The sequence below is a fragment of the Hyla sarda genome, chromosome 8, assembly GCF_029499605.1.
Source record: "Hyla sarda isolate aHylSar1 chromosome 8, aHylSar1.hap1, whole genome shotgun sequence".
In the NCBI taxonomy this organism is placed as follows: Eukaryota; Metazoa; Chordata; class Amphibia; order Anura; family Hylidae; genus Hyla; species Hyla sarda.
In genome coordinates, this window is record NC_079196.1 from 136,693,927 (window position 1) to 136,717,787 (window position 23,861).

Consider the following 23,861-nt stretch of genomic DNA (forward strand, 5'->3'; position numbering starts at 1 on the left):
GGGCCCAGGCTCCCACGGGGCCCGGACCCCAGCTGCACCCCCCTTCAGCAGCCCTGCACAGAAGCAGGAGACCGCTGTAAAGCAGTCTCCTGCTCCCAGAGGCAGACTGACGGTCGGGCACTTCCTGAGGAAGAGGGGGGGGGGGGCACGCTGCTGCCAGCCACATTTTGTCTTTACACATGCAGCATGCGGCCCTGTAAAATCAGCGCAGGGACTGCACTGTCTGCCTGGGATGAGAAGAGCAGAGAGGTATGGCTCCGCCCCCTCAGACTATTGGTGGAGCAGGATCACATGTCCTGCTCCAGAGACACTGATACCAGCTCACCGTGGGGAAGAGGAAGCCTTCCAATGCCTACAGCTGGCTCCTGCCCATCAAAAAGTAAGTAACTTTCTAGGAAGGGGGGGGGGGTATTTTGTTTCGTGTGCAGGATGCAATTTGGGGATTATTGGGAGGTATATAGGCATTATCTCATGCAACAGATGGAGGCACCCTGGTCAAGGAACATTGAGATAATGTTTATTTACCTCGATCTCATTGTTTCTTATCAAGGGTGCCCCCAGCTGGTCCAAAACTGCAAAACTACAACTCCCAGAATGCCTTTGACTGTGTAGGCATACTGGGAGTTGTAGTGTTGTAAGAGCTGGAGGCTCCCTGGTTGAAAAACAATGAGATAGTGTATATTTACCTCCATCTCATTGTTTCTCAACCAGGGTGCCCCCAGCTGTTCCAAAACTGCAAAACTACAACTCCCAGAATGCCCACACAGCCTAGGTTTTGCAACAGCTCTAGGCACCCTTTTTGATAAACAATGAGTTGGAGGTAAATATACACTATCTCATTGTTTCTCAACCAGGGTGCCTCCAGCTGTTACAAAACTACAACTTCCAGGATGCCCAGACAGCCAAAGCCATCTATCTATTTCATATCTATCTCATATCTATCTATCTATAATATCTATCTCATATTTATCTTTCTCATATCTATCTATCTCATATATATCTATCTCATATCTATCTATCTATCTCATATCTATCTATCTCATTTCCATCTATCACATATCTATCTATCTCATATCTATCTATCTCACATCTATCTATCTCATATATATCTATCTCATCTATCTCATATCTATCTATCTATCTATCTATCTCATATCTATCTATCTCATATCCATCTATCTCATATCTATCTATCTCACATCTATCTATCTCATATATATATATCTCATATCTATCTCATATCTATCTATCTCATATCTATCTATCTCATATCTATCTATTTCATATCTATCTATCTATCTATCTCATATCCATCTATCTATCTCTCTGCGAGCCCTTTATTCCAGGTCGACGCTAGGATGGGCTGAGGGCAGTACAGGGGCTGCTACAAGCTACCCGGGGCATTACTTACCTGGTGGAACTACCTATTGGAGGGGTGACCTACCTGGGGGCACTGCCTACTGATGACACTTCCTACTAGGACATTACCTACCTGGGGGGGACACTATTTCCTGGGAGCATTATTTACACGGGGGCATTACCTACCTGGGGGAATAACTTACTACCTACTGGGGGCATTATCTATTACATGCCTACAGGGGGCATTAACTACAACCTATCTAGCTGAATGACCTACTGCCTACCTACTGGGACATAACCTACCTGGGAGCATTACTGAGGGCATTACCTACTAGGGGCATTATCGACCTACTGGTGGGGTTCTACCTTAAATAACCTACCCTCCACCCTATCCCCCTACCCTTTTCTCCAACACACTTAAATACTTCCTTATACTATTCAGGGCACCAAGTAAGGCATTATTTGGGGCACTTAGAGTAGGGAACATGTGGGAAGTGTGCTGAAAAAGTGTGAACATAATATATTTGTTGTCTGGCAGATTCTGTGAAGAGGAGTCATGGTTGGAAGAAGACTTCATGATGGTCAGAGCACAATAGAAAAGGAAAGAGAACCACTCCAAGAAGACGCCTCCTGTGAGTCAGCAGATGTTACTGCACTGTAATCACAGGGACTGCAGAGCCAGGGTCACTACTCTGTGGGCTTTGTATGGGGGGTTATTGGTCTATGTTCAGTGGTTTTATTTCAATCACTATGTGGTGGTCATGGTGTGGCGGTATATTTCCCACATTTATACTGATATTATTATTGGTATAATTGGTCTCAATACAGCCAAAGCCATCTATTTATTTCATATCTATCTCATATCTATCTATCTATCTATAATATCTATCTCATATCTATCTTTCTCATATCTACCTATCTATCTCATATCTATCTATCTATCTCATATCTATCTATCTCATTTCCATCTATCTCATATCTATCTATCTCACATCTATCTATCTCATATATATCTATCTCATCTATCTCATATCTATCTATCTATCTATCTCATATCTATCTATCTCATATCCATCTATCTCATATCTATTTATCTCACATCTATCTATCTCATATATATCTATCTCATCTATCTCGAATCTATCTATCTCATATCTATCTATCTATCTCATATCTATCTATCTATCTATCTATCTCATATCTATCTATTTCATATCTATCTATCTATCTCATATCCATCTATCTATCTCTCTGCCAGCCCTTTATTCCAGGTCGACACCAGGATGGGCTGAGGGCAGTACAGGGGCTGCTACAAGCTACCCGGGGCATTACTTACCTGGTGGAACTACCTATTGGAGGCGTGACATACCTGGGGGCACTACCTACTGATGACACTTCCTACTAGGACATTACCTACCTGGGGGGGACACTATTTCCTGGGAGCATTATTTACTCGGGGGCATTACCTACCTGGGGGAATAACTTACTACCTACTGGGGGCATTATCTATTACATGCCTACAGGGGGCATTAACTACAACCTATCTAGCTGAATGACCTACTGCCTACCTACTGGGACATAACCTACCTGGGAGCATTACTGAGGGCATTACCTACTAGGGGCATTATCGACCTACTGGTGGGGTTCTACCTTAAATAACCTACCCTCCACCCTATCCCCCTACCCTTTTCTCCAACACACTTAAATACTTCCTTATACTATTCAGGGCACCAAGTAAGGCATTATTTGGGTTACTTAGAGTAGGGAACATGTTAGAAGTGTGCTGAAAAAGTGTGAACATAATATATTTGTTGTCTGGCAGATTCTGTCAAGAGGAGTCATGGTTGGAAGAAGACTTCATGATGGTCAGAGCACGATAGAAAAGGAAAGAGAACCACTCCAAGAAGACGCCTCCTGTGAGTCAGCAGATGTTACTGCACTGTAATCACAGGGACTGCAGAGCCAGGGTCACTACTATGTGGGCTTTGTATGGGGGGATATTGGTCTATGTTCAGTGGTTTTATTTCAATCACTATGTGGTGGTCATGGTGTGGCGGTATATTTCTCACATTTATACCGGTATTATTATTGGTATAATTGGTCTCAATACACAGGATTTGGTTAGTAACAGTATGATGGTAATATGTATAGTGATAATTTTCCTCCTTGTATGCTGGTATTATTGGTAAAATGGGTCTCAGTACACAGGATTTGGTCAATAACTGTAAGATGGTAATATGTATAGTGATATTTACTCTTTCCTTCCTCTTTAAATTAAAGGGCTCTTGTTTTTCTTGTATGTTTTAAAATATTTTTTTTCATAGACAATGGGTAAGATAGCAGGCGGGCACCGGGGGCAGACTTGGTAGTGGGCCATGGGAGGGTGGCCCAAGCATTGAGCTGTGTAAGGGGCCCCAACATTTCTGATGGCAGCCCTGCTTCTGTCGGCAATGTGTGGTAGTAGCCGCGGGTCCCGGCCGTTGATGAGCGCCGGGACCGACACAATGTGATGCGGGGTCGCGGGAGCCGGCGCAGGACGTAAATATACGTCCTGCGTCGTTAAGGGGTTAAAGGGGTACTCCGGTGAAAAACTTTTTTTTTTTTTTTATCAACTGGTGCCAGAAAGTTAAACAGATTTCTATATTACTTCTATTAAAAAATCTGAATCCTTCCTGTACTTATTAGCTGCCTAATACTACATCGGAAATTCTTGTATTTTTGAAAAACAGAACTGTCTGCTGACATCATGAGCACAGTGCTCTCTGCTGACATCTCTGTCCATTTTAGGAACTGTCCAGAACAGCATATGTTTGCTATGGAGATTTCCTTTTACACTGGACAGTTCCTAAAATGACAGAGATGTCAGTGGAGAGCACTGTGCTCATGATGTCAGCAGACAGCTCTGTGTTTCAAACGGAAAAGAATTTCCACTGTAGTATTCAGCAGCTAATAAGTACAGGAAGGATAAAAAATTTTTAGTAGAAGTAATTTACAAATCTGTTTAACTTTCTGGCACCAGTTGATTTAAAAAAAAAAGTTTTTCACTGGAGTACCCCTTTAGGGGTATTCCAGGCAAAATCTTTTTTATATATATCAACTTGCTCTGGAAAGTTAAACAGATTTGTAAATTACTTCTATTAAAAAATCTTAATCCTTCCAATAGTTATTAGCTTCTGAAGTTTTCTGTCTAACTGCTCAATGATGATGTCGCGTCCCGGGAGCTGTGCATGATGGGAGAATATCCCCATAGGAACTGCACAGTTCCCGGGACGTGAGTCATCAAAGAGCAGTTAGACAGAAAACAACAACTCAACTTCAGAAGCTAATAACTATTGGAAGGATTAAGATTTTTTAATAGAAGTAATATACAAATCTGTTTAACTTTCCAGAGCCAGTTGATATATATATATAAAAAAGTTTTGGCCTGGAATACCCCTTTAAGTTATAATAACTTTGAAATGCTTACTGAGCAACACAATTCTGAGTTAATTTATTTTTTTTACATATTGTACTTTATTTTAATGGTAAATCTTTGTTGATACATGCTTCATTTTTTGTGAAAAACTCCAAAATATGGTGAAAAATGGAGCTAGCTCCTCCTCCTGATCCTGAAACCTCATGGCTGAGATCTAGTCTCAGCCCTGTGCTAGGGCCCCAGCCTTGTTGCTGAGGCCGAGATTGAATGGAGGAATGATGACCTGTGCTGAGGATCGTTTGCAGTGTGGCACCTGCTGTTTGCTGCTGAGCCATGCCGCTCGCCGCCCGGGGAAGCTGAGACAGTCTGGGATCGTGTTCCGAGCGGGGACTCCTGCCGGAGTCTCATGAGAGGTCCGGGGAGCGTGCTGGACGCTGACGGGAGAAGACGCAGGAGACTGTGCTGGCACCCCGGAGGCAGAGTGATACAAAGAGAGGCCGGGACGGGGGAGCGAGGGTACGGCGATGGATAGCTAACATTTTGTGGAGCATGACCCTGGAGGAAGGGGTGCTGATCCAGTGCATTAAGGAAGGAAGGAAAAGAAAGAAAAGAGCCTGTGGCTGCAGGTGCCCACTGAGCTGGGAGTGTGGCGGTACAGCGTGGAGGAAAGGATCGGACTACAGGCTGTCAGACCACTCCCTTCTCTGTGTTGCACCACATGGGATAGAACTGTGATGCTCCAACCAGGCTTTCTTTTTCTTTTTTTTCTTTTTTCCACTGTTAATACTAACAACTAACTGCATAATGGTGGTAAAGTGTGCTAAATAAAAATCTATCCTTGTGTTAAGTGCTCATCTGTGCACTAAAGAATTTATCACCAATATCTACAGTATTGGGGCAAACCTACTTGCGGTTGCCATTGGTAATGGCAGAGATGTGATAAACCTATCTGCATGCTGATTGCCTATTACCAAACCTATTGAAGGGCTAAATGCTTACTATCCCTAACTGCAGAGCTGTGACAAATCCACATATGTGCTAACTGCAGAACTGTGGTAAATTTATCTGAATGCTTACAGCGTGGAGGAAAGGATCGGACTACAGGCTGTCAGATGGGTGAGACCACTCCATTCTCTGTGTTGCACCACATGGGATAGAACTGTGATGCTCCAACCAGGCCTTTTTTTTCCACTGCTAATACTAACAACTGACTGCATAATGGTGGTAAAGTGTGCTAAATAGAAATCTATCCTTGTGTTAAGTGCTCATCTGTGCGCTAAAGAATTTATCACTAATATCTACAGTATCGGGCCAAATGGCAGAGATGTGGTAGACCTATCTGCATGCCGATTGCCTATTACCAAACCTATTGAAGGGCTAAATGCTTACTATCCCTAACTGCAGAGCTGTGACAAATCCACCTATGTGTTAATTGCAGAACTGTGGTAAATTTAGCTGAATGCTTAAGGTGCTTTGTATGATTGCCTACAGAACCGAGGTGGGTTAACCCCTTCAGGACCAAGCCCATTTTGGCCTTAAAGGGGTAGTCCAGTGGTGAAAAAACTTATCCCCTATCCTAAGGATACGGGATAAGTTTGAGATCGCGGGGGGTCCGACCACTGGGGCCCCCTGCGATCTCTCTGTACAGGGCCCCGGCTTGCTGGCCAGATAGCGGGTGTCGACCCCCGCACGAAGCGGCGGCCTACACGCCCCCTCAATACATCTCAATGGCAGAGCCGGAGATTGCCGAAGGCAGCGCTTCGGGTCTGCCATAGAGTTGTATTGAGGGGGCGTGTCGGCCGCTGCCTCGTGCGGAGGTCGACACGCCCCCTTCCCGCGGGCTGTCGGGGCTCAATACAGGGGATCGCAGAGGGCCTCAGCGGTCTGACCCCCCGCAATCTGCAACTTATCCCCTATCCTTAGGATAGGGGATAAGTTGTTCACCACTGAGTCACCACTGGACCACTCCTTTAAGGACCAGAGCGTTTTTTGCACATCTGACCACTGTCACTTTAAACATTAATAACTCTGGGATGCTTTTAGTTATCATTCTGATTTCGAGATTGTTTTTTCGTGACATATTCTACTTTAACATAGTGGTACATTTTTGTCGATACTTGCATCCTTTCTTGGTGAAAAATCAGTAAATTTGATGCAAAATTTGAAAATTTTGCATTTTTCTAACTTTGATGCTTTCTGCTTGTAAGGAAAATGGATATTACGAATACATTTTTTTTTTGGTTCACATATACAATATCTAACAAAAAATACCCCCAGGAGGATCTATGGGCTACTAGAGCTATATAAACAACCTTGGGGATGTCAGTCCCCTCAGGGAAAACCCTGAATAAAGACCCTCCGGTCTAAAACTTAACTTTTAATATTTTCAAATAATAATTAAAGGTGCTCATTTGCCATCAGGTAGCAGTGTGTGATTAAAATTACAATCCCTTATTTATTTCAGTTTAGTAGCATTCTATGCTTAGGATGTAATGACCACAGAGATTTGTTTGCAGTATTCTGCTCTATTGCTGTCTACAGACTTAGCATCACGTATCTCCGTGGTCCACCCAATTTCAAAGACCGGGATTGAGCTAAAATCAATTATCCTCTGACTCAACGTTTCGCCAGTAATAACTGGCTTTTTCAAGAGTGTGAAGTACACTGAGTTATGGCGCCTCTTGCTATTTATGCCCTCTCTGCTGATTGCGCCAATTATTCGGCGTTCTCATTAGCCAATCATTCATCGTACTTCATCTTACATCATGCGCATCATAGGTTTGTGTCTCGCTCATTGGCGGGTGTTGTTTCAGTATTGCCCAATAGTAATGATGTCTCTGCGCATGACAACCGACTTCATCTCAGTGGCGTCTGATCCGTTCGTTCCGGAGTTCTGTACTGCGCATGTATTATAACTTAGAGTTTTCTCAGCATATCGGAAACTTACTGCGCATGTCTTTTCACTTAGACAATTTCTTCAGTACACCGCTCTACTGCGCAGTTCTGTTGACTTAGTTTTTCTGCTATGCTCGTATATGTTTATATACTGCGCATGTCTGTTGACTTAGAATATTTATTCCCGAGTATCGTCAGACCGCCGTGTTTTGGCAGTTAAGTATATTCTTCACTCATCGTTAGATTATTTGAAAATATTAAAAGTTAAGTTTTAGACCGGAGGGTCTTTATTCAGGGTTTTCCCTGAGGGGACTGACATCCCCAAGGTTGTTTATATACACATATACAATATGTCTACTTTATGTTTGCATCATAAAATTTATGAGTTTTTACTTTTGGAAGACACCAGAGGGCTTCAAAGTTCAGCAGCAATTTTCCGATTTTTCACAAATTTTTCAAACTCGATATTTTTCAGGGACCAGTTCAGGTTTGGAGTGGATTTGAAGGGTCTTCATATTAGAAATACCCCATAAATGACCCCATTATAAAAACTACACCCCCCCAAAGTATTCAAAATGACATTCACTCAGCGTTTTAACCCTTTAGGTGTTTCACACGAATAGCAGCAAAGTGAAGGAGAAAATTCACAATCTTCATTTTTTACACTCACTTGTTCTTGTAGACCCAATTTTTGAATTTTTACAAGGGGTAAAAGGAGAAAATTTTTACTTGGATTTGTAGCCCAAGTTCTCTCGAGTAAGCACATACCTCATATGTCTATGTAAAGTGTTCGGCGGGCGCAGTAGAGGGCTCAGAATGGAAGGAGTGACAAGGGGATTTTGGAGAGTATGTTTTTCTGAAATGGTTTTTGGGGGGCATGTTACATTTAGGAAGCCCTTATGGTGCCAGAAAAGCAAAAAACCACATGGCATACCATTTTGGAAACTAGACCCCTCGGGGAATGTAACATGGAATAAAGTGAGCCTTTATACCCCACAGGTGTTTCACGACTTTTGCAAATGTAAAAAAATAATAATAATTTTTACCTAAAATGCTTGTTTTCCCAAAAATTTTACATTTTTAAAAAGGGTAATAGCAGAAAATACCCCTAAAAATTTGAAGCCCAATTTCTCCCGATTCAGAAAACATGCCATATGGGGGTGAAAAGTGCTCTGCTGGCGCACTACAGGTCTCGGAAGAGAAGGAGTCACATTTGGCTTTTTGAAAGCAAATTTTGCTCTGGGGGCATGCCGCATTTAGGAAGCCCCTATGGTGCCAGGACAGCAAAAAAAAAAAACCACATGGCATACCATTTTGGAAACTAGACTCCTCGGGGAACGTAACAAGGGGTTAAGTGAACCTTCATACCCCACAGGTGTTTCACGACTTTTGCATGTGTAAAAAAAAAATAAAAATGTTTTTACCTAAAATGCTTGTTTTCCCAAAAATGTAACATTTTTAAAAAGGGTAAAAGCAGAAAATACCCCCCAAAATTTGTAACACAATTTCTCCCAAGTACGGCGATACCCCATATGTGACCCTTAACTGTTGCCTTGAAATACGACAGGGCTCCAAAGTGAGAGCGCCATGCGCATTTGAGGCCTGAATTAGGGACTTGCATAGGGGTGGACATAGGGGAATTCTACACCAGTGATTCCCCAACAGGGTGCCTCCAGCTGTTGCAAAACTCCCAGCATGCCTGGACAGTCAACGGCTGTCCGACAATACTGGGAGTTGTTGTTTTGCAACAGCTGGAGGCTCTGTTTTGGAAACAGTGGCATACCAGACACTTTCATTTTTATTGGGGAGGGGAGGGGGGCTGTGTAGGGGTATGTGTATATGTAGTGTTTTTTACTTTTTATTTTATTTTTTGGTAGTGTAGTGTAGTGTTTTTAGGGTACAGTCGCACGGGCGGGGGTTCACAGTAGTTTCTCGCTGGCAGTTTGAGCTGCGGCAGAAAATTTGCCGCAGCTCAAACTTGCAGCCAGATACTTGCTGTAAACCTCCGCCCATGTGAGTGTACCCTGTACATTCACATTGGGGGGGGGGGGGGGGGCATCCAGCTGTTGCAAAACTACAACTCCCAGCATGCGCTGACAGACTGTACATGCTGAGAGTTTTAGTTTTGCAACAGCTGTAGGCACACTGGTTATGTATCACTGAGTTTGTGACCTAACTCAGTGTTTCACAACCAGTGTGCCTCCAGCTGTTGCAAAACTACAACTCCCAGCATGTACGGTGCATGGTGTTCATTGACTGCTGAGAGTTGGAGTTTGCAACAGCTGGAGGCACACCGGTCGTGAAACACTGAGTTAGGTAAAAAAAAAAACTCTAAGTTTCACAACCAGTGTGCCTTCAGCTGTTGCAAAACTACAACTCTCAGCAGTCACCGACAGCCAACGGGCATGCTGGGAGTTGTAGTTATGCAACCAGCAGATGCACCACTACAACTCCCAGCATGCACTTTAGCTTTTTGTGCAAGCTGGGAGTTGTAGTTATACAACAGCTGAAGGTACACTTTTCCATAGAAAAAATGTGCCTCCAGCTGTTGCAAAACCATAAGTTCCAGCATGCCCATAAGGGAATGCTGGGAGTTGTGGTGGTCTGCCTCCTGCTGTTGCATAACTACAGCTCCCAGCATGCCCTTTTTGCATGCTGGGAGCTGTTGCTAAGCAACAGCAGGAGGCTGTCACTCACCTCCAACGATCCACGGCGCGCAGGTCAGTCCCTCGTCGTCGCCGCGGCTGCTCCTGGGGCTTCGATCCCAACATTGACGCCGGGGATCGGGGTCCCCAGCACCCGGGGTGCACGTCCCGCACCCGCTCACGTCCTCCGGAAGAGGGGTGTAGCGGGTTGCGGGAGTGACACCCGCAGCTGGCGCCCTGATTGGTCGGCCGGTAATCCGGCCGACGAATCAGGGCGATCGTGAGGGGACACCAGTGCCACCTCACCCCTGCAGGCTCTGGCTGTTCGGGGCTGTCAGAGACGGCCCCGATCAGCCAGTAATTCCGGGTCACTGGAGACCCGATTGACCCGGAATCGCCGCAGATCGCTGGACTGAATTGTCCAGCGATCTGCGGCCATCGCCGACATGGGGGGTCATAATGACCCCCCTGGGCGATATGCCGGGTTGCCTGCTGAACGATTTCAGCAGGCATCCGGCTCCGGTCCCCAACCGGCTAGCGGTGGGAACCGGAATTCCCACGGGCGTAAGGACTCGGAATGCAGGGCGTATCCATACGCCCTATGTCCTGAAGAGGTTAAGTGTGTGCTATCACTAACAGCAGAACTGTGCTTCCCAATCTGCTTCCCACTACTAACTACAGGACTGTGTTTACTACTACTGACAGCAGTACGGTGGTAAATCTGGCTGCGGGCTAAGGGCTTCTTTAATATTACCTACAGAAGTGTGGTGAACTTATCCATGCCTAACAGTAGAATTGCGGCAAATCCATCTGTGTGTTAATCGCTCTCTAATATCACCTATAGAGCAGTGGTGAACTTACCCGTGGGCTAAGGGCTCACTATTTTTAACAGCAGAATAGTGTCCCTTACCCATTCCCCGGCGTCACTTACCCGGCCATGCGGTGTCCCGAGCGGTCCCGGCGCGAGCAGCGTCCTCCAGGCGGTCCCGGCGGTGGTGCGTCCCGGCGATGAGTTTCCAGCAGCAGGGCGGCATCTTCATTGGCAGCAGTGAGATCGCCGTACAGGGATCTCACCGCTGCCTCTGGGAGTTTCAAAACTACAACTCCCAGAATGCCCAGACAGCCTTTGGCTTTCTGTGCATGCTGGGAGTTGTAGTTTTGCAATATCTGGAGGTCCACAGTTTGGAGACCACTGTATAATGGTCTCCAATCTGTGCTCTTCCATATGTTGCAAAACTACAAATCTCAGCATGCTCAGTCTGTCCAGGCATGCTGGGAGTTGTAGTTCTGTAACATCTGGAAGAGCACAGATTGGAGATCATTATACAGTGGTCTCCAAACTGTGGACCTCCAGTTGTTGCAAAACTACAACTCCCAGCATACCAGACTGCCCAAACATGCTGGAAGTTGTAGTTCGGCAACATCTGATCCTTCAGAGATTGCTAAACTACAACTTTCAGCATGCCTGGGCAGTCTGGGCATGCTGGGAGTTGTAGTTTTGCAACAACTGGAGGCACACTAGTTGGGAAACATTGTCAGTTTCCTACCTCAGTGCCTCCAGCTGTTGCAATTGTTGCACAATTATAACTCCCAGCATGCACTGACAGACCATGCATGCTGGGAGTTGTAGTTTTGCAACAGCTGGAGGCACACTGGTTTGGAAACACTAAGTTAAGTAATGAACTTTCAAGTGTTTTGCAACCAGTGTGCCTTCAGCTGTTAGATAACTACAACCCCCATCATGCACGGACAGCCAAAGGGCATGCTGGGAGTTGTAGCAGTATGCCTCTAGCTTTTGCATAACTACAAGTCCCAGCATGCCCTTCTGCTGTAACTGCATGCTGAGATTTGTAGTTTTTGCAACAGCTGAAGGCACACTGATTGCAAAACACCAGTTTGTTATCTAACTTCGTGTTTCGCAACCAGTGTGCCTCCAGCTGTTGCAAAACTACAACTCCCAGCATGCACGGACAGCCAAAAAGGCATGCTCGGAGTTGTAGTTTTGCAACAGCTGGATGTTTGCCCCCTCCCCCCCCTCCCCTCAATGTGAATGTACAGGGTACACTCACATGGGTGAAGGTTTACAGTGAGTGCTGCAAATTTGAGATGGCGCAAATTTTGTGCTGCAGCTCAAACTCCCAGCGGCAAACTTGCTGTGAACCTCTGCCCGTGTGACTGTACCCTAAAAACACTACACTACACTTACACTAACCTAAAATAAAAAGTAAAAAACCCTACATATACACATACCTCTCCCCTCCCCAATAAAAAAATGAAAAACACCTGGTACGCTACTGTTTCCAAAACGGAAAACCTTGGGGATGTCAGTCCCCTCAGGGAAACCCTGACTAAAGACCCTCCGGTCTAAAACTTAACTTTTAATATTTTCAAATAATAATTAAAGGTGCTCATTTGCCATCAGGTGGCAGTGTGTGATTAAAATTACAATCCCTTATTTGTTAAATTTCAGTTCTATAGCATACTATGCTTGGATGTCATGACCACAGAGATGTGTTTGCAGTATTCTGCTCTGATGCTGTCTACAGACTTGGCATCACGCATCTCTGTGGTCCACCCTATTTCAAAGACCGGGATTGAGCTAATTAAATGTGAGGTACACTAATTGAGTGTGAGGTACACTGAGTTATGGCGCCTCTTGCTATTTATGCCCTCTCTACTGATTGCGCTAATTGTTCGGCGTTCTCATTAGCCAATCATTCATCGTACTTCATCTTACATCATGCGCATCATAGGTTTGTGTCTCGCTCATTGGCGGATGTTGTTTCAGTATTACCCAATAGTAATGATGTCTCTGCGCATGACATCGGACTTCATCTTACCGGCGTCTGATCCGCTCGTTCCGGGGATCTATACTGCGCATGTATTGTAACTTAGAGTTTTCTCGGCATGTTATTTGGCATAACTTATTTCCTAATGTTTTACTTTGTTTTTGTTGTGATTTGATATATATATAAAATAATATTGGTGACCTTCATGTCTTACTTTTTTTAGAATGTATATGATTATTCCCATCCAGTAGAGGGGTAACCAGGCTCCGGCGGCGACGTCCCCAGGACTGCCTACCAACCACAGCCGACAGACCAAGGTAAGTATATTCATAGGAATAAATATTTGGGCATATATAGAATTGTAATCTGCCTTTGGTTATAATATCTGTCCGTTTAGAATGTATGAATATGGGTTTGGGCATGATATGTAGATATGAGATTGATTCTCTACTTGATGTTGCAGTGGGCATTATTAGTCCCTGCCTAACTCAGTGTATACACTGTTCCCTGGTGTTCACAGTTTGTTTTGTTCCTTTTCCTTGCTCAATTTTTATTCCATGAATGCCGAATAGGTAAAATCCTCATTTAGTCCTCTTGGACTCTTGCTTTTTAGGCGGTATATCCACTTTGTCTCTTCTTTGAGTAGTGTTCTGTCTATGTCTCCTTTCCTTTCACCAACTAGCATTTTCCTGAGTCCCCAGAATTTTATGGTAAATCTCTCACTCCTATGGACCGTGTTCATATGTTGCGCAAGGGGGGTATCTGCTTCTGTTCTGATCGTACTAATATGTTTACCCACTCTTTTGCGGAATTCCTGGATTGTTTTGCCAACATATAGCTTATGGCATGGGCATTGTGCTACATAGATAATATTCCTCGTTCCACAGTTTATGTAGTCCCATATCTCATAATGTTTCCCATCTACTGGGTTAGTAAACTTCTTCATTTTTGGTATGAATTTACAATTAACACAGTGTCCGCAAGCGTAGGAACCTTTTAATGACGTGCTTAGCCAATTAGTGGGGTTCTCCACTCTGTTAGAAAAGTGGCTATGGACCAATAGGTCTCGTAAGTTCTTACCCCTGTGATAAGTCAATGCTGGTCTTGGACTTAGTCTTTCTTTCAGGTCCTCATCTGATAAGAGTATGTGCCAATCTCTCTTCATTATTTGATAGACTTTCTCTGAGTAGGCATCGTAGGTGCCAATGCATCTTATAGGTCCTTTCATATCATTAGAATTCTCTCTCCTTTTATCTCTCAATAACTCTGATCTCTCAGTTCTTTTGGCTCTGTTATATGCTTTTCGCATATATTTAGGGGGGTAGCCTCTTTGTCTAAATTTCCTAAATAGATTTTGACTTTCTATCTGGAAGCTCTTCTCCTCAGAGCAGTTTCTTTTCGCTCTGAGGTACTGTCCCACGGGGATGTTGCTTCTCAATGATGTTGGATGCCAACTTTGCCATTGTAGTAAATTATTGGTAGCTGTGGGTTTCCTATAGATGTTTGTCTGTATTTTATTATTCTCATCAATGTGAATTGTTATATCCAAAAAGTTCAGTTGTTTTCCTCCTATTTCAGAGGTAAATTTCATGCCTATCTGATTTTCATTTAGTTTATTCACAAACTCCGAAAACAAAGAAGGTGACCCATCCCAAAAAATTAAAATATCATCAATATACCTCCCCCAAAAAGAAATGTGCTCTGTGAAACAACTAAAATCATCACCAAAAACCAACGTGTTTTCCCACCACCCTAAAAAAAGATTGGCAAAAGTAGGTGCACAAATCGTCCCCATAGCGGTGCCTTTTACTTGATTGTAAAAGACCCAGTCAAACAAAAAGTTTGAGGTTAGGGAAGGTACAAAAGGTGCTAATACTTGGTTTAAATAACAGCTTGCCCCTTGGGTAAGGTTATTATTTCCTGAGACAATTGGTCGTCCTTTTAAAGGACTAGTCCCTTTGTGTGTCTTAGGCAGGGCGTAAAAAGTAGAGATAGTTGGTTTGGGATTGTAAATGTATTTAATTTCATTTTCAGAAATTAATCCCTCTGAGACTGCTGAACTGAAAATCGTCCTCAACTCCTGTAGGTAAGTAGTAGTGGGATCATTCGGAATAATTTTGTATGTTTCAGTATCATCTAGAATTGCACGTACCATTTTACAATATTTAGGGGTATCTAAGATGACTACGTTCCCTCCTTTATCAGACTGTTTGATCGTTATTTCATTCTTCTGTTTAAGTATTTCAAGTGCCTCTCTCTCATCCTTATTAAGATTATTACCTATTTTAGAACTCTGTGGATGTATTTGTTGTATCTCTTTGGTTACCAGGTTTACAAATGTTTCTATTTCAGGATATTGGGTTAAAGGTAGGGTACATTTTGGACCTCGGTTTAAGGTCTGTCATTGGGGCTACTCTGCTCATGGTGCCGTCCTCACTTTCCATCAGTAGTGTATGTAAAGTATCCACAACCTGTCTATCCTGAGAGGCTAGTGATCTATCTGTTCTAAGCTGATTATTTTGCCATTTATGAAGGGCTAGCTTACGTGCAAACAGATTAACATCCTTCACCCATTCAAATTCATTGAACTTGGGTGTTGGTGTGAAGGACAATCCTCTTTTTAATAGGCTCTCTTCAGATTTTGTGAATCCAAAGGATTTTGAAAATATTAAAAGTTAAGTTTTAGACCGGAGGGTCTTTAGTCAGGGTTTCCCTGAGGGGACTGACATACCCAAGGTTGTTTATATAGCTCTAGTAGCCCATAGATCCTCCTGGGGGTATTTTTTGTTAGTTATTGTATTTATGGGAGGTACTAGATACCATCCCAAGTAACCCCCAACCAGAAATGTCTGGTTTCCTTTCTCAGCCCATGAATGCCGAACTCCTCATGTCACAAGTGACACATGTATTCTCAGTAATAAACCTTCCTTTAAATCAAACAGATATCCAACAAGCTTTCAAAACCCTGACAAAAACTTATAAAGTCTATATACGTAGCTGGTGGGAGGTTTCCAGTCTGGAAACCTACCAGCAACAAAAATTGGTATATAGAGGTCTGAGATCTACCCTAATACCAAGCACACATAGAGAAGACGAGACCTTTCTACGAGGGTGGGAAAATTTGCAGACAGAAAACTCCTTAAGGCTTATTAACTATCTATTGGAATACGAGAAAAGTTTTCTCCACAAAATTACTACCCAACTAGACACCGAAATTACGCAGATACAAACCTTTGTCACTAACTCAGAGTACAGTAATTTGGAGCAAAAATTGCAGAAACATCTAGAAACTTATAAAAGTGAAATAAAAGAGGGGCGTGGCTAGCCATGTGAGAAGCTGGCAGCAGGATTACTGAGCTCCGCTACACGGCCGCTATTCTAGGGGAATTATTCTGCACCCATGAGCACACGGAGGTCGGGGAGGAACCGCAAGCACAGGGGATCACCCCAGCATCCTACGGTGACCATCTCCAACTATTTTAGCCCTCTACAGGAGCTTGAAGGCCCGCACGGAGAGATGGCGAGTCTTTCCAAGATGGCGCGGACGCCTCACCCGGACAAGACGCCCGCCCACCAACCCCCTCGTGCTGACAAGAAAGGAAGCGGTGCCACTGCCGGGCCGCACCGGAACCATCTCCCGGCACTATTGGACTTACCCAGGAGATCCCAGCTGAGTGAGCCCTCTTCCCCTGCTGGAGTCTCGACAAGAAGGGACCTGTCCTCTCTGCGCCCCGGACCGGAAGGCCCACACAGCTCTGCACCGGAGTCTGGTAGTGGAGTCCTGTCACTGCCGTCAGCTCCCTCACAGACGCAGCTCCGTGCGCCACCCTCTCCCGCTGCTGCCGTGACCCTGGAGAAGCCCTCATCGCAGACGGCCATGTCAGCTGAGGTAGGAGATATGGGGGACCTCTCGGCGGGGCAGCGTCTTGGGGGGCCCTCTGCCCTCCCCACTATCTCTGGGACCAGAGGAGGGGCCTTGTCGCCCACATTATCACAGAGCTTCCCCCCCTATCCTCAGAAACCCCCCAGACTCTCCGGGACTGTATATATCTTCCTCAGAAGGGGAGCACGCTGTGGAGGACCAGTTTAACGGGACAACCACCCCTGTTCTCCCATCTGCCCAGCATGCACTGCCTGGTACTAGCCATGAACTTCCCCACTGCTCTACCCACACTCTGCCCTCTCCTTCACCAGCAAACAGGGGAGGAGGGATAATACCTGTGGGACCTAGCGCCTCACCTGAGCGAACATCTGCCACTGAAAAGGGCCCAACTGTGACACCAGCCATGCTCGCTCCTGACTTGCCTCCTCCTGCTCAGGCTGTGGCTCTGTTGAAGGGTCATCCAGAATTACAGGCCCTTCTGGCGCTACTTCCCACCAAAGCAGACATGGCGGCCCTGGCCCTTGATATGAAACATAGCTGGAGACCGGACCTACAGCCGGTCAAGGATGACATTTGTACCCTGCAGGAGAGGGTTGGTGCGCTAGAGGAGTTCAAGTCTACGGTTCTTCATACCATCACTGACCTGCAGTCCACTGTCTCCTCTCATTCCCTTACTCATCGAGCCCTTGCTGACCACATGGACGATATAGAGAATAGGAATCGCCGTAACAATGTGAGACTGAGAGGGCTCCCAGAAGCTACCCGAATTTGAATGGGTGAAGGAGGTTAATCTGTTCGCACGTAAGCTAGCCCTTCATAAATGGCATAATAATCAGCTTAGAACAGATAGATCACTAGCCTCTCAGGATTGACAGGTTGTGGATACTTTACATACACTACTGATGGAAAGTGAGGACGGCACCATGAGCAGAGTAGCCCCAATGACAGACCTTAAACCAAGGTCCAAAATGTACCCTACCTTTTCCCAATATGCTGAAATAGAAACATTTGTAAACCTGGTAACCAAAGAGATACAACAAATACATCCACAGAGTTCTAAAATAGGTAATAATCTTAATAAGGATGAGAGAGAGGCACTTGAAATACTTAAACAGAAGAATGAAATAACGATCAAACAGTCTGATAAAGGAGGGAACGTAGTCATCTTAGATACCCCTAAATATTGTAAAATGGTACGTGCAATTCTAGATGATACTGAAACATACAAAATTATTCCGAATGATCCCACTACTACTTACCTACAGGAGTTGAGGACGATTCTCAGTTCAGCAGTCTCAGAGGGATTAATTTCTGAAAATGAAATGAAATACATTTACAATCCCAAACCAACTATCTCTACTTTTTACGCCCTGCCTAAGACACACAAAGGGACTAGTCCTTTAAAAGGACGACCAATTTTCTCAGGAAATAATAACCTTACCCAAGGGGCAAGCAGTTATTTAAACCAAGTATTAGCACCTTTTGTACCTTCCCTAACCTCATACTTAAAGGACACCAAAGACACTGTCACTAAGATCAATGATCTTCAAGTCACGAGCACAACACTATTAATGAGTCTTGACGTTGAAAGCCTTTACAGTAATATTCAACATCACCTAGGAATCACAGCAGTGAAAACTTATTTAGACACAAGAAGTATATTATTTTTGAATCACAATTCATTTGTCACTCAATTATTATTGTTTGTCCTTACACACAATTATTTTTGGTTTGACGGGGTCTTTTACAATCAAGTAAAAGGCACCGTTATGGGGACCATTTGTGCACCTACTTTTGACAATCTTTTTTTTAGGGTGGTGGGAAAACACGTTGGTTTTTGGTGATGATTTTAGTTGTTTCACAGAGCACATTTCTTTTTGGGGGAGGTATATTGATGATATTTTAATTTTTTGGGATGGGTTACCTTCTTTGTTTTCGGAGTTTGTGAATAAACTAAATGAAAATCAGATAGGCATGAAATTTACCTCTGAAATAGGAGGAAAACAACTGAACTTTTTGGATATAACAATTCACATTGATGAGAATAATAAAATACAGACAAACATCTATAGGAAACCCACAGCTACCAATAATTTACTACAATGGCAAAGTTGGCATCCAACATCATTGAGAAGCAACATCCCCGTGGGACAGTACCTCAGAGCGAAAAGAAACTGCTCTGAGGAGAAGAGCTTCCAGATAGAAAGTCAAAATCTATTTAGGAAATTTAGACAAAGAGGCTACCCCCCTAAATATATGCGAAAAGCATATAACAGAGCCAAAAGAACTGAGAGATCAGAGTTATTGAGAGATAAAAGGAGAGAGAATTCTAATGATATGAAAGGACCGATAAGATGCATTGGCACCTACGATGCCTACTCAGAGAAAGTCTATCAAATAATGAAGAGAGATTGGCACATACTCTTATCAGATGAGGACCTGAAAGAAAGACTAAGTCCAAGACCAGCATTGACTTATCGCAGGGGTAAGAACTTACGAGACCTATTGGTCCATAGCCACTTTTCTAACAGAGTGGAGAACCCCACTAATTGGCTAAGCACGTCATTAAAAGGTTCCTACGCTTGCGGACACTGTGTTAATTGTAAATTCATACCAAAAATTAAGAAGTTTACTAATTCAGTAGATGGGAAACATTATGAGATATGGGACTACATAAACTGTGGAACGAGGAATATTATCTATGTAGCACAATGCCCATGCCATAAGCTATATGTTGGCAAAACAATCCAGGAATTCTGCAAAAGAGTGGGTAAACATATTAGTACGATCAGAACAGAAGCAGATTCCCCCCTTGCGCAACATATGAACACAGTCCATAGGAGTGAGAGATTTACCATAAAATTCTGGGGACTCAGGAAAATGCTAGTTGGTGAAAGGAAAGGAGACATAGACAGAACACTACTCAAAGAAGAGACAAAGTGGATATACCGCCTAAAAAGCAAGAGTCCAAGAGGACTAAATGAGGATTTTACCTATTCAGCATTCATGGAATAAAAATTGAGCAAGGAAAAGGAACAAAACAAACTGTGAACACCAGGGAACAGTGTATACACTGGGTTAGGCAGGGACTAATAATGCCTACTGCAACATCAAGTAGAGAATCAATCTCATATCTACATATCATGCCCAAACCCATATTCATACATTCTAAACGGACAAATATTATAACCAAAGGCAGATTACAATTCTATATATGCCCAAATATTTATTCCTATGAATATACTTACCTTGGTCTGTCGGCTGTGGTTGGTAGGCAGTCCTGGGGACGTCGCCGCCGGAGCCTGGTTACCCCTCTACTGGATGGGAATAATCATATACATTCTAAAAAAAGTAAGACATGAAGGTCACCAATATTATTTTATATATATCAAATCACAACAAAAACAAAGTAAAACATTAGGAAATAAGTTATATATATAGTTTTGGATATTGTGAGTTTACTAAACCATAAGTGTAAGTGTATAATAACAACTAAAACAAGATAACTTGAAAGAGGATAAAAGATCTTAACTTTAGGATAAGTAAAGTATATACACCGACTGCCAATACATAATGTTACCCTTTGATCGTGTTGGGTTCATTAAATTGTAACTGTAACATCAGTCAGGTCATTAAATTGTAATCATAACTTCTAAAGAATACACTGACAGCTAAAGTAAGGCAGTCTGATAGAGCATTGCAAGACTCCAAATCTAGTGATGAGTGAAGAATATACTAACTGTTAAAACACGGCGGTCTGACGATACTCGGGAAGAAATATTCTAAGTCAAGAGACATGCGCAGTATATAAACATATACGAGCATAGCAGAAAAACTAAGTCAACAGAACTGCGCAGCAGAGCGGTCAACTGATGAAAGAGTCTAAGTCAAAAGACATGCGCAGTAAGGTATCGACATGCCGAGAAAACTCTAAGTTACAATACATGCGCAGTATAGATCCCCAGAACGAGCGGCTCAGACGCCGGTAAGATGAAGTCCGATGTCATGCGCAGAGACATCATTACTATTGGGTAATACTGAAACAATATCCGCCAATGAGCGAGACACAAACCTATGATGCGCATGATGTAAGATGAAGTATGATGAATGATTGGCTAATGAGAACCTCAAACAATTAGCGCAATCAGTAGAGAGGGCATAAATAGCAAGAGGCGCCATAACTCAGTGTACCTAACACTCTTGAAAAAGCCAGTCCCTACTGGCGAAACGTTGAGTCAGAGGATAATAAATTTTAGCTCAATCCCGGTCTTTGAAATAGGGTGGACCACGGAGATGCGTGATGCCAAGTCTGTAGACAGCATCAGAGCAGAATACTGCAAACACATCTTTGTGGTCATGACATCCAAGCATAGTATGCTATAGAACTGAAATTTAACAAATAAGGGATTGTAATTTTAATCACACACTGCCACCTGATGGCAAATGAGCACCTTTAATTATTATTTGAAAATATTAAAAGTTAAGTTTTAGACCGGAGGGTCTTTAGTCAGGGTTTCCCTGAGGGGACTGACATCCCCAAGGTTGTTTATATAGCTCTAGTAGCCCATTTTATGTAAAGACCCTTTTTTGAAACCCCTGCTTCCCCCTAAGCCCGGCATCACCTTCAGGAGGGGCCGGACACTCAAGAATATCCTGGCACCTAGTAGATTGAAGATACCTAAGAAAAATTCCCAAACCTTTTTAACTACGGTTGGGTCTTTTAAATGTGGCCATGCGAGATGCAAGTGCTGTGACACAATTTCAAATCGTACTAAAACTTTTTGTTCAAATAATTCTAATGAGACTTTTAATATCAAGACCTTTATCAATTGTTCCACAAGGTTTGTTATATACCTTTTAGAGTGCCCTTGTGGGCTGCAATACGTGGGCCGTACCACACAATGCCTGCGAGACAGGATCAATAAACACCGTAGCAACACTAACCTTGGTTTTACACTGCATAGTGTGTCACGGCATCTAGTTTCTCATCATCATTCGGACTTTGGCTGCATCAAACTTGTAGCCATTGAGAGTATAGCATTGGATAATCCCCAACGGTTTAATCTATTGAGGAGGAGGGAGAATTTTTGGATTTTCAAACTCCAGACCCTGGTACCGTCAGGTCTTAAAGAAATGGTGGAAAGTGCACTGTAAAAATCTGTAAAAATAGGAAGCAATTTATAAAGAAAGAAAAAAAGAAAGAAATCTTCATGCTAAAGTGCATGATGCACCTTTCATATATATATTTTTTTTTATATTTATTACTACTATTATTTTTATAGCATTGTGCTGTGGTACTGACCACTCTCGGTCCTTTTAGTGACCCACCCTCAGATGAAAAGCCAGTATATCTATTTCAATTGTTTTTATATTGGTTTTATGTTTTTTCAGAGCATATTGATATTATTAATTTTTTATATATTTATAGTATCTATTAACTATTAATTTTACATCTATTTATGCTAAATTGGCCTGTTATGCATCTATCTATTTATATTACATTCTAATTATATTGTTTTTATGTATTTGCGATCTGTTTACATTTATGATATGGCATCTATAATTGCTTATTATGCGGTTTATGTACTCTGAGTAAGATGTCCCCATATACTATGACCTATGGTTTATAAAACAAGTTCCCTTATGTTAAACTTGAGGCCACAATACCTAGCATGCATAGTGTATCTATATTGTATTGGGATCACTGTGCTGTTGCCCTTGGCAACACCCCTGGAGCACTAACATCCCCTATAGGTGGCAGCTAAGTAGACTCCTATCATTCTATTCTTCAGTAAATAGTAATTGCTTTCTTTTCCTTTTCCTTTTTGTCTGCTAATACAGCCTTTTTTTTCCTTCCCTTCTTCCTTTAGAGTTGTAAGATCGGAGATACAATATGTGTCCGTACCTCTCGCTCTCCTGACAGCTCTCCGGCGCAGGCCGCGCCTCTGGCAATCCGATTGGCTGCCTCTGTGTCCACAGAGCTGTCAGCCTAGCAACGCGTCCATAGAGATGTTTGTCGGTGAAACGCTGGCGCGCGCTGCGATCGTGCAACCTGCCAGCGCTCTGTGTACATCGGGACTGTTATGTTTACAACTGGCCCCACATGTTACACTGTTTACTATCATGACGGCTCTCTTAATGGAGCCTCGCTCTGATGTAACACTACCGGGACACATTTCCTACTGATTTGGTGATAGATATAAGCTATGCTTATATTAACAGGGAAAAAATAGAAAAGTATAAGGCTCTATTCTGCATGAATATAGCGATACCATCTATGTATGTAAAGTGTATTTCTTTTTGTATTTTTCACTATGTTAATTGTAAATGAACTGGATGTGACATCACATTCTGCCCAACCCTTTTACCTGGATCACCTCCATTATGTCCCTATATAAGGTCTGCTGGTGTCAGTAGTCCTTCAGATCATCTGAGGAAGGGGCAATAGACCCCGAAACACGTCATGATCCTTTTAACTTGTATGCTGTAATACAATAAAAGCTTCTGGTTTACAATACCTCCCTGCATCCTTGCATCTTTGGATTAAGCAGCGCCTGGACTATAGTGGTCCTTTTCTATGAAAATTGCTTCAGATATGAGAGCGAGCCGGATAAGAAAGCGAACCGGACATGACAGCAAGCTAGCGAGCCAGATATGAGAGCGAGCCAGACATGACAGCAAGCGAGCGAGACAGATATGAGAGCTAGCTAGCCAGATATGCGAGCGAGCCAAATAAGAGAGCGAGCCAGAAAAGCGAGCAAGCGAGCGAGCCAGATATGAGAGCAAGCGAACGAGCCAGATATGAGAGCGAGCCAGACAAGAGAGCAAGCGAGCGAGCCAGGTATGAGAGCAAGCGAGCGAGCCAGATGTAAGAG

The 23,861-nt window shown here is 43.3% G+C and overlaps 1 long non-coding RNA gene across 1 annotated transcript; it reads left to right on the forward strand.

The window, feature by feature from the left end:
• The first annotated feature begins 310 nt into the window (after nt 1-310).
• LOC130284957 (uncharacterized) lies at nt 311-23,488 on the forward strand. The gene is made up of 4 exons (XR_008847197.1): nt 311-379; nt 1,898-1,991; nt 3,182-3,275; nt 22,857-23,488. It is a non-coding gene; the product is annotated as an uncharacterized LOC130284957 (long non-coding RNA).
• Nucleotides 23,489-23,861: the final 373 nt, after the last annotated feature.